This window comes from Colobus angolensis, unplaced genomic scaffold, assembly GCF_000951035.1.
Source record: "Colobus angolensis palliatus isolate OR3802 unplaced genomic scaffold, Cang.pa_1.0 Scaffold13, whole genome shotgun sequence".
Lineage (NCBI taxonomy): Eukaryota > Metazoa > Chordata > Mammalia > Primates > Cercopithecidae > Colobus > Colobus angolensis.
Genome location: NW_012114252.1, coordinates 23,272,242 through 23,286,437, shown reverse-complemented (window position 1 = coordinate 23,286,437; position 14,196 = coordinate 23,272,242). Strand labels below are relative to the sequence as shown.

Here is a 14,196-nt window from a genome sequence, read left to right as displayed (position 1 = left end):
GCCCTGCCCGAGACACCGGCACAGTGACGTCACGTTGGCGTCGCACACACCCCGCCCCGCCCCGCCCCGCAGGCAGCCACGCCCCTGCCCGAGACATCGACGCAGACGGTGACGTCAGCTTGGTGTCCCACGCGCCCCGCCCCGCCCCGCCCCGCCGGCCGGCATGAAGGTGCTTTTTTTAATCAGGAAAAAGACGAAGGCGGAGCGTCGACTGGGACCCTGTCCTGGGTACTGCCCTCCCACCCCACCCCTAACCCTAACCCCACCCCTCCTCTGCTCTCTTTAAAATGAAGGTGTGTTTGCTGCTGTTTTGATTGTGCGTTTTATTTGAAAGGAAATCGAGCTGTGGATCTCCTCCCTGTCTTTCTTCGCCTCCCGATCTAAGGGAGGGGAAAATCCTACCCAGGAGGCAAACATGTCTCTTAGCTGGAGGCAGATCTCCAAGGTATCTGTGGTGTCATCCTCACTCAGAACCCCATTCCCAGCTCACACAGCCACTCTGGTTCTGAAATGGGACGGGATCACCGAACCACTCCCTCTGAAGTCTGTCTTGACCGATGGCACCACCGTCCATCCCAAATTCCAAACCCGACATTGTGGGGCCATTGACGATGACTTCTCGCTTCTTCTCTCCAAGAAACATCCCTAAGCCCCGTCCCTCCTGCCCTGAAACCTCTCTCCAGGCACTCTCCCCCTCCCCTCCCACTGCCACTTCTGTGGTTCCGATCCTGGAGACTCATCTCACGTCTGAACGACTAGGATGGTCCTAAGCCACTTGTTTCCATGCAGTCCCTCCCGACTGCCACCTGCTCACTGATTTCCTTGCTGAAAGCAGAGTCTCATTTCACATCTCTGCTGAAAACCCTCCTGGCGTTCTCTGTGGTTAACAAATTCCTGAACCAGTGTTGACACCACACCCCTCAGGTCAGCCCACACTGCCCCCCGAGCCTCTGCCCTGGGGCATCCTGGAATACCCGCCATGTCCATGTTGCATGCCCGGCGCTCCCCTGCCGCCATGTCCACAAGAAGACATCACGTGGCTTTACCAGGGCTGTGCCATCCCTGTCTCCATCACCAGATCCTCCCCCAGCCTCTGTCAGCACAGCCTCTCTGTGGCCGCCCCATGCCACCTCTCCCTCGGCGGCAGAGCACGTTGTAACCTCTGGCTTAAAAGCCACCTTGCTGCAGAGGCGGGAGCTTCTCCTCACCCCGGCGGCCCACGGACTCATGCCTGATGCCTGCACACGTTTGTCAGAGACTGAGCCAGGACTGCCACTGTAAGTATCTTGGGGTTTGCACCAGAGTCTGACCTCAGTGTAGACACCCTTACGAGATGAACACACATCGCTGAGAAGTGTTTTCTTTTGTTCCCAGCTCAAATAAAATGGGAAAATCAGTGCTTTTAAAGCCAGAACTGAGGTGAACTTTTCAGTGTTTCCAATGTTCTGTAGATGTACAGTATAGGAGGCCTAATGCAATAAAAATGATTGGCTATGAAACACTAAGGGGAGAAGGGTAAGTTATGTAAGTGCCAACTTCCACCTTTCCCCACTTAGAATATTCGGTATCCATTTCACAAAAACGAGACTGGGCTGAGAAGCTTCCACGTCATTATTCAGTGGGCCCAGCTCACTGCTTCAAACTCAACTCCCTACAGGCCACACTTATTTCCCTAATCCACTCCCAAGGAACAGACGTGCAGCCCCTGAGGATGAGAAGTGGCCACCCCAGACACACGGCAGGAACGTCTGGAGCTCCCTGGGCAGGCGGTGGCTCTCCCCACGGGAGCACAGCTTCCCCGCCTACCGCCCTCACTGAGATGGGGAAGTAGGGCAAATTCCAACTGGGCCTCAAGACATCAGGAAGCACGGTCCAGGTTTAGGCAGATTCTTAAACACACATCCATTGGCTCCCACTAAACATGGCCAAGTGTCTCCTACAGGCTGGGTATCCTGTATCCGAACTGCTTAAGGCCAGAAATGTTTCGGATTTTCGATTTTTTTCAGAGTTTGGACTATTTGCATATACATAATGAGACATTTGGTACGCGACCCGAGTCTAAACACGAAATTCATTTATGTGTCACACACACCTCATACATGTAGCTTGAAGGTAATTTTATACAACATTTTAATTTTGTGCATGAAATAAGTTTTGACTGTGACCTATTGTGGGGTCAGGTATGGATTGTCCACCTGTGACGTCATGTCGGAGCTCGAAAGTTTCAGGTTTTGGAGTATTTTGGATTTTCCAATTGGGGCACTCGACCTGTAATAAAAAGGGAATACTTGCCTTGTTTAAATAAATGTTTTAAATACAGTGAGATGACTAGGGAGGGTAAGACAGGTGCTTTTAACAAGAAATTGTTCTTGTGGGCTGAATACCACATAGGCCAAGCCCTGTGGAGTCGGCTGTGGTTGAGACCAGAACCAGCCAAATCCCGCCCTGCCAGACATGACTTCTGGTAACTTAGCCTGCAGGGAAGGGCTCCTGGCTCTGAGCAAATGGCCCCCTTTCCCGGCCAGGGAGCACAGTCTGCTGCAGGGCATGAAAATCGGGTCACAAACAGCAAACGCCAAATACTCTCAAAAAAAGCAAATTTCAGTGCATCCTGAGCTGCCATCTTGAGGGTCTTTTTTTATCGAATCATTTGCAAACTTCTGATAGATTTTTGAAATACTTAGCAACTTCTAATAAAATTTCCAATGTTCTAAAGAAGTCACACTTTAAAAATCTGCTGTTATTTCCTTGTGGAATGAGTACTGTAACTGGAGAATGTGTCTGAAAGGTGTTCATATCCTGAGAGACACCCCCCAAAACACAGTGAATCAGGTCCTGGGAGACACCCCCCCAAAACATAGCAAATCAAGTCCTGTGAGATACCCCCCAAAACACAGCAAATCAGGTCCTGGGAGACACCCCCCAAAACACAGCAAATCAGCTCCTGGGAGATGCCCCCCAAAACACAGTGAATCAGGTTCTGGGAGATGCCCCCAAAACACAGCAAATCGGGTCCTGGGAGATGCCCCCCAAAACACAGCGAATCAGGTCCCACACAACGTGTACAAAGTTAACAGAAGCAGGTAGCAGGCAGCCGGATTTCGCAGACAGCCTCGGTGAGGGCAGTGTCATGGCCACGCTCAGGTTTAGCTGAGACTCTGCTTCCTGGAAGGGAAGCTCCCGTCCCATCGCCTCCTGCAGGCCCCACAGAGCAGCTGGACCCAGGTGCAGAGCCCCAGGTGCAGAGCCAGGTGGCGGAGGCCGAGCAAGCTTTCTTTGTTTTTGTCTCTGGGGCAACGATGTGCCAGCACAGACCTAGTTTACTGTCACATGGCTGCAGGGTGGCGGCTCAGGGGAGGAGGCGGGGGTTTTCAGGAGCGCGTTCAGCCAGCTGCACTCTCCTCAAAGCTGATCAACACGCCAGTTCTCCTTACCCAGGGCATCCCTGCCCGTTGTTTAGAGAACAGGGGCTGATTCTTTGCTTTCCCTGCAGCATTGGGCCTGGCCTGGCACAGAGCAGATGCTGGGCACACACTTCCCAAGTAAGTGAAGAAGGAAGGGATGAAGAAAAGCACCCCTTGGGCCGTTGTCATCTTCTGCTAATTCATTTGTTCTTAGCTCCACACAGAAAACAGTTGGGTTTCTGGGATGAAGACAAAGTGGTCTCCTGTCCCTGAACTTACCTGACACTGCAGGGTTTGGAACAAATATCCCACAACGTGGCTGGACCTGGTGTAGCCGCCACATTCTGTAAGTTCCAGGGGTCTTTAAAACATAAGAAAGTGACGAAGGGTAGGAACTTCACGGTAGTTCCTGCGCTTTAAGGAAAGACAAGGTTCCCACAAATCTGAATGGTTTAACACAGGGATCTCCAAGCCCTAGGTCACAGACCGGTACTGATCGGGCTGCACAGCAGGAGGTGAGTGGTGGGTGAGTGACCAGGGGGTGAGCAGGAGGTGAGCGGCAGGTGAGTGAGGACTGCCTGAGCTCCACCTCCTGTCAGATCAGCAGCGGCGTTTGATTCTCCTAGGAGCGAACCCTGCAGTGAACTGTGCATTCGAGGGCTCTAGGCTGCGGGCTTCTTATGAGAATCTAATGCCTGATGATCTGAGGTAGAACAGTTTCACCCTGAAACCATCCCTGCCCCTGGTCCGTGGAAAAGTTATCTTCCATGAAACTGGCCCCTGGTGCCAGAAAGGTTGGGGACTGCTGGTTTAAGAGATTGGCAAATTAAAAAAGAAAACATCACTGAACTCGCATGGAGTCTAAGAGCTCAGGGAGGACTCGGGTGTGGCAGCTCCATCCCCTGCTCAGCACAGACACCTCCCTCCAGGCCACATAGAGCTGCCGAGGATTAAAACGCACCACACCTGCGCACACACAGGCACCAGCTCCGCAGGGAAAGGTTCATGTGCCCAGGCCCTGCTCCCCACACCAGGCAAGCGCTGGCCTTCCCCACGACTTTGCTTTCCGCTCTTTTAGAAATACATTCTTATCATGGCAGGGCTGGACCCCAAAGGTGCTTAACAACCTTTTCGGCTCACCAGGTAGAATTTAAAAAAAAAACAAAAAACGCAGTAGACGACGACCACAGAGAGCATCGTGCATCCCGGGCAGAGGCAGCCGCACCACCACACACGGTGGGTGCACGTGCGCTGCCACAGACACCGCTGCTTTCCCTTCAGATTGGCGCAAACTCCTGGTCTCAGCCCGAAGACGAGTGGCGTGTGCACCTCCAGAAGGAGGCTTCCTCGCCCCGCAGCCCGACCCCGTGACTTTCTTCTAAACACACAGTTTATTCAGAGCAATCTTCTCATGCCCAGCCCCGTTCCCCGTCTCTGAAGAACAAAAATATACAGCAGGATTCCAAGTAACTGTGACAATGGGTGTGTGTTGCTTGGGTGAGGCTGTGCCCACATGGGCTGGGCGGGGTCCGTTCCGGTCATTTCTCTCACAGGTCTCCTGTGATGAGGGGGACGATCCCACCTCTGTCCGCCCACAGCCATAGTGCCCGTGGGTACGTCCCACACCCCTGCCGGACTTCGCACTTTCCAGACACACACTGGCCCCTTCCAGGCCCTGGACAGGGATGGGAGGCTGGATGGGGGCGAGGGAGCCCAACGGCCAACCCTCTCACCACCGCGCAAAGACCAGCAAGCCACAGCACAGAGGACTCCACCATGGAAGTGAAAACGTCACGTGCAGCGCAGGCCGAGACCTCACACCCGGCCCCCTCCTTGGTCTGCTAGACCGTTCTGGGCAGAGCAGCTAAAATCTCTGAACTCTAGGACTCAAGTGTGAGGCTGCAGAAGGCCAGCTCTGCTTCCCCTGCTGGGCCACTCTGACGTGGTTTTAATTTGTCTGAGGGGGGGAGTCTGAGCAGTGAGTGAAAAGCAAGAGAGGAAAAAGACAAGTGGGTGCTGGTGCTGAACTTGTGCTAGGCAGATCAGGGGGCAGACAACGAGCCCTGGGCTCGCCCCCCACTGGGGCTGCAGGTGCTCCAGGCCCACACCACCCTCGCGTGGCTGCAGACAACAAAATTTTGGAAAAGCACTGGAAGGGGCAGGTGGAGGGAGATGCCTTCTGGGACCCCATCAACCTGAACCGGAACAAGCTGCAGTGGCCCTGCGGCCCTTGCTGTCTGCGGCCCTGCAGTCAGGTGAAGGGACGGCATCAGGGAAAGGCAGCTCCACTGACTGAGTTCACAGGGTGCCATCTGCGTGAAAGGACCCACCGAGATGGAAACGCAGCAGCCCAGGGTGGCTGTGGCCCTGTGACCTCATGCTCCAGCTCTGGCACTGGCTCCCAGTCCCACCTGAAGCCTCCCAGGAGCCTTGGGCAGGACGCTGGCTCGTTTTCTTGTCAAATGTAACTGCGTATTGTCCAAGAGTGGCTCCTGCCACCCTTGGGGCATCCCCACAGTCCTGAGAGAACCCTAGATGGCCCTGGTAGGGTGCAGTGTACACTCCGCTGTCGGGGGAGCTCACCACGGTCTATGAGGCGGGCAGGGGAGTGAGGACGCAGCGCAGACCTGGCTGCAGCAGGACTGAGGCCCCGTGGCAGGGTTGGCACCCTCAGCCCAGTGTCCACCCACAGGCAGGCAGGCCCTGCCCAGCAGACCCTCCGATGGGGCTTCCCTCCCTCAGGGGGTCCCCAGTGTCACAGAGAGGTCTGCGTGGCTCCTGTGTTTCTGTCCTAACCAGTGGGCCCAGGAGACCGCGTGTCCTCAGAGACATGCCTGTGGTCTCCCGGGAGTGCCGCCACTGTCCTAAACGCCCCTGCGCGGTGGGTCCTCCGAGGGCAGCGGGACCGTGGGGAGGTGGGAGGTTTGAGGGAAGCCCAGGTGTGAATGGGTGGTGGTGCTGCCGTCTACTAAGCTCCTGCTGCATCCTCCTGCACCGTCCGCGAGACGCTCTGACAACCCTGTGATACTCAGCATTTCTCTCCGTGACCTTCCAACTCTCCTCATCTGCAGAACGGGTGAGTTCAGAAGAGAGTGGATACGGTTTGATCAACAGCAGAGCTGCGACTCTGAGGACAAGGACTCAGCACTCTGGGCCCCGGGAAAGCGCCACACGGCATCCATCTGCGGCCTCATCCTCACGGAGGCTGCGTCTTCACAGCCAGGATCAGACCCCGACTGCAGGTCACGCCAGGCAGACACACAGATGGCATTCAGCCAGTGAAGGGGCGAGCCCTCCCTCATTCCAGGGCATTTTCTGGATTTCCAGGTTGAATGAAGGAAATGCCTTCTGAGGCAGGAGACCTGCTCAGCCCCACGCGTGGCCCCGGATGCTCACTGACCACGGGACGGGAAGAGTGGCCAGGACTCACAGCTCCCTGCACGGCTGACCGCGGGCAGCTCTGCATAAACTGGACTTCAGTGTGCCGGGGCCAATCCTCAGGCACATCACCAGGTGTCCCATGGTCAAGGGGACGGCAAAGCGTTCGGTCATGGCCTCGGCTTTGTCCTGCACCTGCAGCCGTGGCCGCTGGACATCAGAGCTCTCAGGACGTGGGGCAGCCTGGTGCAGGCTGAGCCCCCAGCTGTTTGCACAGCAGTATGAGGCTTAGGCTTGCCAGACAAAGGGAGCTTATTTGGTTTTGGTAGCTGTGACATAAATTAGGGTCAAAGGATAACTTTAGGGTGAAAAGCTCATTTGTTCCTTGTCCCCACTCCCTGAGCTACTGCAAATTCCACAGGGGACACAGACTGCATGTGCCCTGTGGAGCATGGGGCATCCACAGAGGACACCTCCACGCCGCCTCACCCAGAGGCCGTCTCGACTGCTCTGAGCACACCACCTGTGAGGGACTCACGGGGAACCAGGAGACTCACCCTCAGCCATGGACAGCAGCCAGGAGCACCACTCAGAATACAGGTAGTAGCTTTTCATTTCCGCCACGGAAATCCGGACAGGCTTTCCGTCCCCCATGGCGAGGATCAGATGCCAGGGAGGACGCGTGCTGCCCTGGGCTCCCACAACCCTCTCCTTGTAACAGGACCTTTCTGTGCTGAACTTTGTCCCCTAAAATCTGCATAAGGGACCAGCTGGCTTTTTACTTTCATTTTACCCACTACCTGGGACGGAGTACGCCAGGTAATTACCCTCCTGGAGGCCGATTCCTGGTCCGCCCTGATGTTTACACGCAGGTCCAGGCGACACACTGCGCCCGCCCAAGAGGGACTTGCAGAAAAAGGCACAAACCTGAGCCATTCTCGCCTTGGGTCCAGGCGCCCCCGCTGGGGGCGTGGCCTCCCTTGCTTTAAACAGGCAGCCGGAAGATGAAACGCAGCAGGTTTTCCACTGTGCCTGGGGAGCAGCATATTCCTGGGGAGGCTGAGCCAGAGAGTCCTGTCGGAGGTGACTGCTTGCCAGTCTTCCTCCATCTGATCACGGCCCCAGATGCTGACACGACTGGCAATTTGAGGGATGGACAGAAGCAGAGGGGTCTCTGAAGGAGGGTGAGCTGCACAGAGACACCGGCACCCACATCCCGACGCCCTCTCCCCTTCCAGCTTTCCCTCGAGGGAGCTGAGTGCGATCGCCGAGGAACTGGTTCCTCCCAGAAGGACAGCTTTTCTTTGTGCATGATCTTAGATCCAAATGTTTTCCTTTTTGCACGCACTACCAGGAAGCTTAAAGGGGAGTTTAGCTGACATCACTCACCCCGGGTGCCTCAGATGTATTTATCTGCTTCTTACGGTGAATGCTGATTCTGTTTGAAACTTCCTGTGCCAATCTCGAATACGTTTTATGAAGATAATTTCTAGGCCAGGCGCGGTGGCTCACGCCTGTAGTCCCAGCACTTTGGGAGGCTGAGGTGGGTGGATCACATGAGGTCAGGAGTTCGAGATCAGCCTGGCCAACATGGCGAAACTCCATCTCTACTAAAAATACAAAAAAAAATTAGCCAGGTGTGGTGGCATACACCTGTAATTCCAGCTACTCGGGAGGCTGAGGCAGGAGAATCACTTGAACCCAGGAGGCAGGGTTGCAGTGAGCCAAGATCACGCCACTGCATTCCAGCCTGGGTGACAGAGCAAGACTCCATCTCCAAAAAAAAAAGGAGAATTTCTAAATTCTAAGTAAAACAATCTGTTTTTCTTGGCTTAATTGGAACTCAGCTCCAAATACTCCAGGGCAGAGCAGCACAGGTGGACCCCGGGAGATCTGGCGCCCGGCGAGGGTGCTGCTGTCTCTTGCAGTGTGCTGGTATCTCCCCACCGGGCTGTGCAGGACAGAGGGGAGGCGGACAACCTCAGCACCGGCCCTGACCTCCACTCAGTAAAAAGACAACATCCACTCCTGGTTATCAGAAAATTGCCACCCGCAGCTACATTTTCTGCCAGCACCGTCTTCTCCGGGCAGCAGAGGCTGCTCCTCCATGTGGGGTAGAGGTCTGCCTGCCTCTTAACCCAAAGGGGCTTTGTTCAGTGCTCAACCCAAGGAAAACAGCTGCAGCGCGGGGAGCGGGCTGTCCACAGAGATGCAGAAGCCAGCCTGGGTCAGTGCTAAACCCAAGGAAAACAGCTGTAGCCAGGGAGAGGGCTGTCCACAGAGATGGAGAAGCCAGCCTGACCCAGGCACGCGAGTGGATGGGTGGAAGAGGAGGGAGCCAGGCAGAAGGGAAGGCCCAGGAGGCTGCAGACGCCACGTTTCCCCAGGGCCACAATATGTCACGAGCACTCAAGTGTCCGTCACCCGCCTCACATCCTGATTACCAAGGGCAGAGCCAGCGAGATAAGGCAGGCGACGGAGCTGTAAAGAGGCCACAGGCATCCGACGCTCCTCCCGGCTCCCTGTCTCCGCCTAAGGCTCTGCCTTGCCCAGCGCCACGGGCTGCAGAGATGGGAACCCGCAGCGTGGCAGCCCTCAGATGTCGGGCACTGCATTTACAGAGCTTGACTCAAGCCCTGCTGGGCCCATCGAGGTGCAGGGCAATGTCCGGAGAAGGCCGCCTGCCGGACAGAAGGGAGGAGGCTCATCCTGCAATTGTGAGGTCCGGCCTGGGTTTCCGCCGTGCCACTGGGCACGCTCCCCAGCAGATGGGAAGCCAAAGGCATCTTAAGTTTTTTTATTCTTACGACACAGAATTAACTTCTAGGAGTTTCTGGTGAAAAATCCCATGGTGGATCTTACTGGAGCTTCCCATCCCTACCCAGCTGCCATGAACCTGCAACCCTAGACCTGTGTGAGGGGCCCTGCTACCCCCTCACTTCCAACAAACCCTGAGGCACCTGCTGAGTGCTGCGTCCCTGCCACAGCCTGTGGGCCGCACCTGAACCTCACCTCCGGCCTTGCACTGAACCGGCCTGGCTGCCCCCGTCACTTTCCACGCCCAAAGGCATCAGGAAGCGCTTTCCCCAACCTCCTCACCGGAACCAGCGCCTCCTTAGAGTCACCACCACGGACTCGGGGACGAGCTGCGCCCCAGCCCCAGCCCAGCTCCTGAGGGTTCTTCCACCCACACCCCCTCCACACCATGGCACCCCTCAAGCTTCCATCCTTGCCCTTGTTCTCTGCAATTTCCCTGATCATCCTGTCCTTTGTCACGGCTCCAACTGGGTGTCAGTTCCAGCCCAGATGTCACTTCCAACCATAGACACGATCGCAGACATCACGCCAAGCCGCTTATGCAACACAGGCTCAGCCACTGCTGGGACAGCTCACCCTGTCCTGAGGGTCCGCGGCATGGCCCCTGCCCAGCTCCCCCCCACCATGCCTCTCCCCTCCCACAGCACACGAGGGCAGGCCTCTTGGCACAGCTGTGACACCTGCCTCCTACCAGACACAATGAGAGCTCAGCAGCCTTCCGTGGCACACACCCTCCTCCGCAGGAGGCCCCCCAGACTCCCCATTGCCGCACCTCCCACCTGATGGGCAGAGGGGGCAGAGCCTTGGGGAGACGCCCCCGGCTGCCCACCACAGAGCCGGGGCTCACTCCATCCCTGGGTCCCCTGCTGCCACCACTCTGGTTTCCTGCAATCCGCAGGCTCTAGGCTCCATGGACGCGGCCACCCTTGGCCCAGCGTCCACTCCTCTCCACTGCATGGCCGACATCTTGGAAAAAGCCTTCGTCACCTGCCCTTCCTACCCCTCCACATCCTGTGCCTTTGGCCCCAGCCCAGATATCCCCTTCACGAGGTGGGTACAGCCCCTATTACGAGAAGCACGTGGGGCTTCTCTGCCCTCCTTGGAGCCCACTAGGCCCCTAGACCTCTTTCCAAAGCTCCCGAGCTCTTGTCCCTTGGTACCCCTCGTCGGCCCCATGCTCTCTGCTGGGGCCCCCACTGCCTGACCCCTCAGACATGGCCTCCACCGCTGCACTCTGGGCCTGGTTCCCCATAACCTTCAGGTCTGATGCGAGTTGAGCATGTTCCCCCAGCCCCGGCAGGGGCCTGCCCAGTCCAGACCTGGAAACACAAAGGGGCGTCTGTGACTCCTCCAGCTTCCAATCAGAGACACACATCCTGGGAAGAAAACCTGCGTGGTGCCGAGCTCCTGCCAAGGGAGACAGCCAGGGCTGGGAGGGGGCTGGACAAGGCTCAGTCCCCAGGCGCCCATGCCGGGCAGGTCACGCTGGCAGCCCAGGCGATGGGAGGCAGAGGGCACTGGGCTCTGAGCCGCACCCGCACCGCCCGGCCTGGAGGAGGGGACCCCACACAGAGGCCGTGCGTCCCCCTGCCTGTGCCTCGGGGTGTGGACCCTGCCGGCAGCTGGTGGTCACCCAGTCTCAGGCTCACAGGCCCAGGGACCCAGGGTCTGCCTCTCACTATACTCAGGTGATCTGTGCCATGGGGGCCGCTCCACTCAGATGCCATGAAACCAGGGCTCAGTGCACACTTCCTTACAGGATGGGGGTGCCTCACCGCCCTCACATTCCAGCCAAGGGCAGGACGTGGCTCAGTGAGTGTGAACGTCACGGACAATGTCTTCACAGGGGACCAGAGCACCGCAGAACTCCCGGCGGATGACACTCATCGCCTTGTCTCCCACTGCTGCCACCGCAGAGGGGCCCCTGTTGCTGTGAAAGCTACAGGGACAGGTTCACTGTGGCTCCTGCGTTCTCCTGCTCCCACAAGGAACAGGGTGGTACCCCGTGCAGTGTGGAGACATCTCCGGGGTCCCTATGTACAGTGAGGAGATGTCTCAGGGGTTCTCAGGCACAGGAAGGGGACATCTCAGGGTCCCCAGTGCACAGGAAGGGGATGTCTCGGGGTCCCCGTCTCCAAGCCCCCGCTGTGCTCATGTCCAGGGTCTTATGACTTCAGCTCTCAAAGGGTGGTGGGGCGTGAATGGAGCGCCGGTCACCCTGGCGTGTGTGGGATTCATGCACGGCCCCTGGCTGCCTCCCTGGCACTGTGCTGGGGTGGATGTCAGTGGACTCGGAGGGAGGCTGGGATCTCTTATTTTGGCCCTGGGGTACTTGCACCCACACAGCGCACACTTAGCTGACTGGCAGCAAGTGACACAGTCCTCCTCAGTGTGACAGGCTCTGTCCATGCCCAAGGCGGGGGAAAGGGAAAGGCGACAGCCTGAGAGGCTGTCCTGCGCGTGGTGCCCCTCCTGGCCAGCGCCGCTCGGTCCCAGGGCAGTCAGGCACCATCTGGATGTGTGCGCTGCCTCCCTTTCCTCTCCCTGACGCTCGCCTGCCAATGCCCGGCCACCGCCCATCCATCCCTGAAAGAAACGCTCCCAAACCCCACGGGGAACCAGGTCAAAGCAGGGCAGGGGGCTGGCTCCAGCCAACTTCTGCCCCACGTTCCACAGCCCACCGTGGTTCCAGGTCGCCAGACGGAGGAAAGGGCGGGAGGGAGCGGAAATCAGAAAAGTTCCTTTCTCCCTCAAGCCAGCAGAACGCCCTCGCTCCTCTGAAGTTAATAAAAGCACTGGTTGTGACTTGTGAGAGTTTAGGCTGTGCCATCGGGCTGTTCCTGCTGTTCCTGAATGGCTGAGAGGGGCCTGGGCAGCCTGAGCTCCTCTGTGTGTGGCACTTTGAGTCTGCATTGTTGGTCCACCTGGCCTGGGCCGCGTCTGCAACAGCTCTGCGCCCTCATCCCCCCAAAACACACCTCTTGTGACGCAAAGGACACCCAGCTGCCCACAGACCGCGCGCGTGTGCGCCCAGGGGAGCCTCATTAAACCCGCCACCGCCGCTTCCCTCACTTCGAGTCCGCTCATCTTTCCCATCGGAGCAGAAATTCCTAAGCCCAGGTTCCAGAACTGCAGGACAGGGCCGACCCCGAGATGAACAAAGAAAACTGGACCCACAGACCTGGAGCGGGACGCCTAGCAGTCATCTCCACCTTTTTAAAAAGTCTCCAAGCTGCACAGGTTTTGCTGGTCAAGTGGGGAGAGAAATACCCTAGGGAGGTGCCTGCCCACTAAGAGGACACCTGCAGAGGGGACACCGCACCTGCCCCCATGCCTTGCGACCCTGTTGCATCTCACCTGGCCTTGAGCGCCCTGCAGTTCCCCGGCGCCTCCTGGGCAGCGACCACAGCCGCCGCAGGGTCCCCCGGGATGCTCCCTTCTCGGCCATCGAGCCGCCCTGTCACGAAGGCTGCTACAAAGCAGACACAGCTCTGGTTCTTCACGCAGGGACCACAGGTGACCCCTGATGCTGGAGCCGCAGCCTTTGGGTCTCTGTGGGGACAGCTAAAAGCCGGGTGGGTGCTGCATGGTCACGAGAGGCAGGTGCTCAGGACTCTGGTGACTCTGGGCTTCACCAAGTCACAAGAAAGAACCCAAGAGGGTTGAGCCACCTCCTCAGAGCATCTGGCCTCCCGGAGCCCTCAGCCGTCCTCGCCCCAGGCCTGGCCCGAGCCACCACCGCCCTGCACGCCGGGAAGAGCAGGCAGAAACGCCGTTGTGCTAGAGAGACCCGGCTGCCGCGCCTGCCCCTCTGTGTGCAAGCTCTGGGCCTTTCCTTCCTCGGACAGGGCGGGGGGGCCTGCGTGGGCTGGACCTCCTTGCCTTATGGAGCAAGCCAAAAACACCTTCCAGGCCTCAGGAAGTCTCAAGTTCAAACAAACAACTACAAACCCGGAGGAAGGGAGGGACGTGCTGCTGGCTGTCCTGAAACAAAGTGGGAAGTTCCACGCCTATGACCCCGTCTGCTGCCGAGCTCCACGAGGGAGGAAGTGATGAGGCTGCTTTGAGTGGCCAGAGATACTTTTCCCAAGAGCTGCTGAGCCGGTCCCAAGCCAGCAGCTCCCACCTCTGCCCCATGGCTGCTTCCGAGGGGGGAGAGGTGACAGCGTCCAGGGCTCCCAATGGCCCCGGAGGTGACGTGCCACCCTCAGGCTCTCAGAGTCACTGGGTACCATGCTGGGCACACCCAGGGCTCCAGGCCTCACAGCTGATGTGCAAGGCCATGCAAATGGCCTAATGCCATTTTAACTCTTGTTAGTATATGCTTCAGGCCACAGGAAGAGAAGGTGGCAGGGCTGGAGCTCAGGCCTGCTTGTGAAAGCCACACACTGTCCCAAGCACCACAGGCGCCCTTCTGTGAGCCGACGTGATTAGAGCATCTGGTTTGCAGCCAAAGAATGCATTTATCCAATACATCTTTTACTGAGTGCACACCCGTTGCGCCACCCTGCACAGGCGCTCACAGAACGGCTGGAGGGTCCCCGCCTCCTGTGTCCCCCACAGAACGGCTGGAGGGTCCCCGCCTCCTGTGTCCCCC

General features: G+C 57.9%; 1 protein-coding gene and 1 pseudogene across 1 annotated transcript in view; both read right to left on the bottom strand.

Moving 5' to 3' along the window:
• Nucleotides 1–14,196, bottom strand: part of MCF2L (MCF.2 cell line derived transforming sequence-like) — a 130,548-nt gene that overhangs the window by 105,162 nt on the left and 11,190 nt on the right. The gene's annotated exons all lie outside the window — the stretch shown is intronic.
• LOC105505921 lies at nucleotides 11,751–12,429 on the bottom strand (annotated as a pseudogene).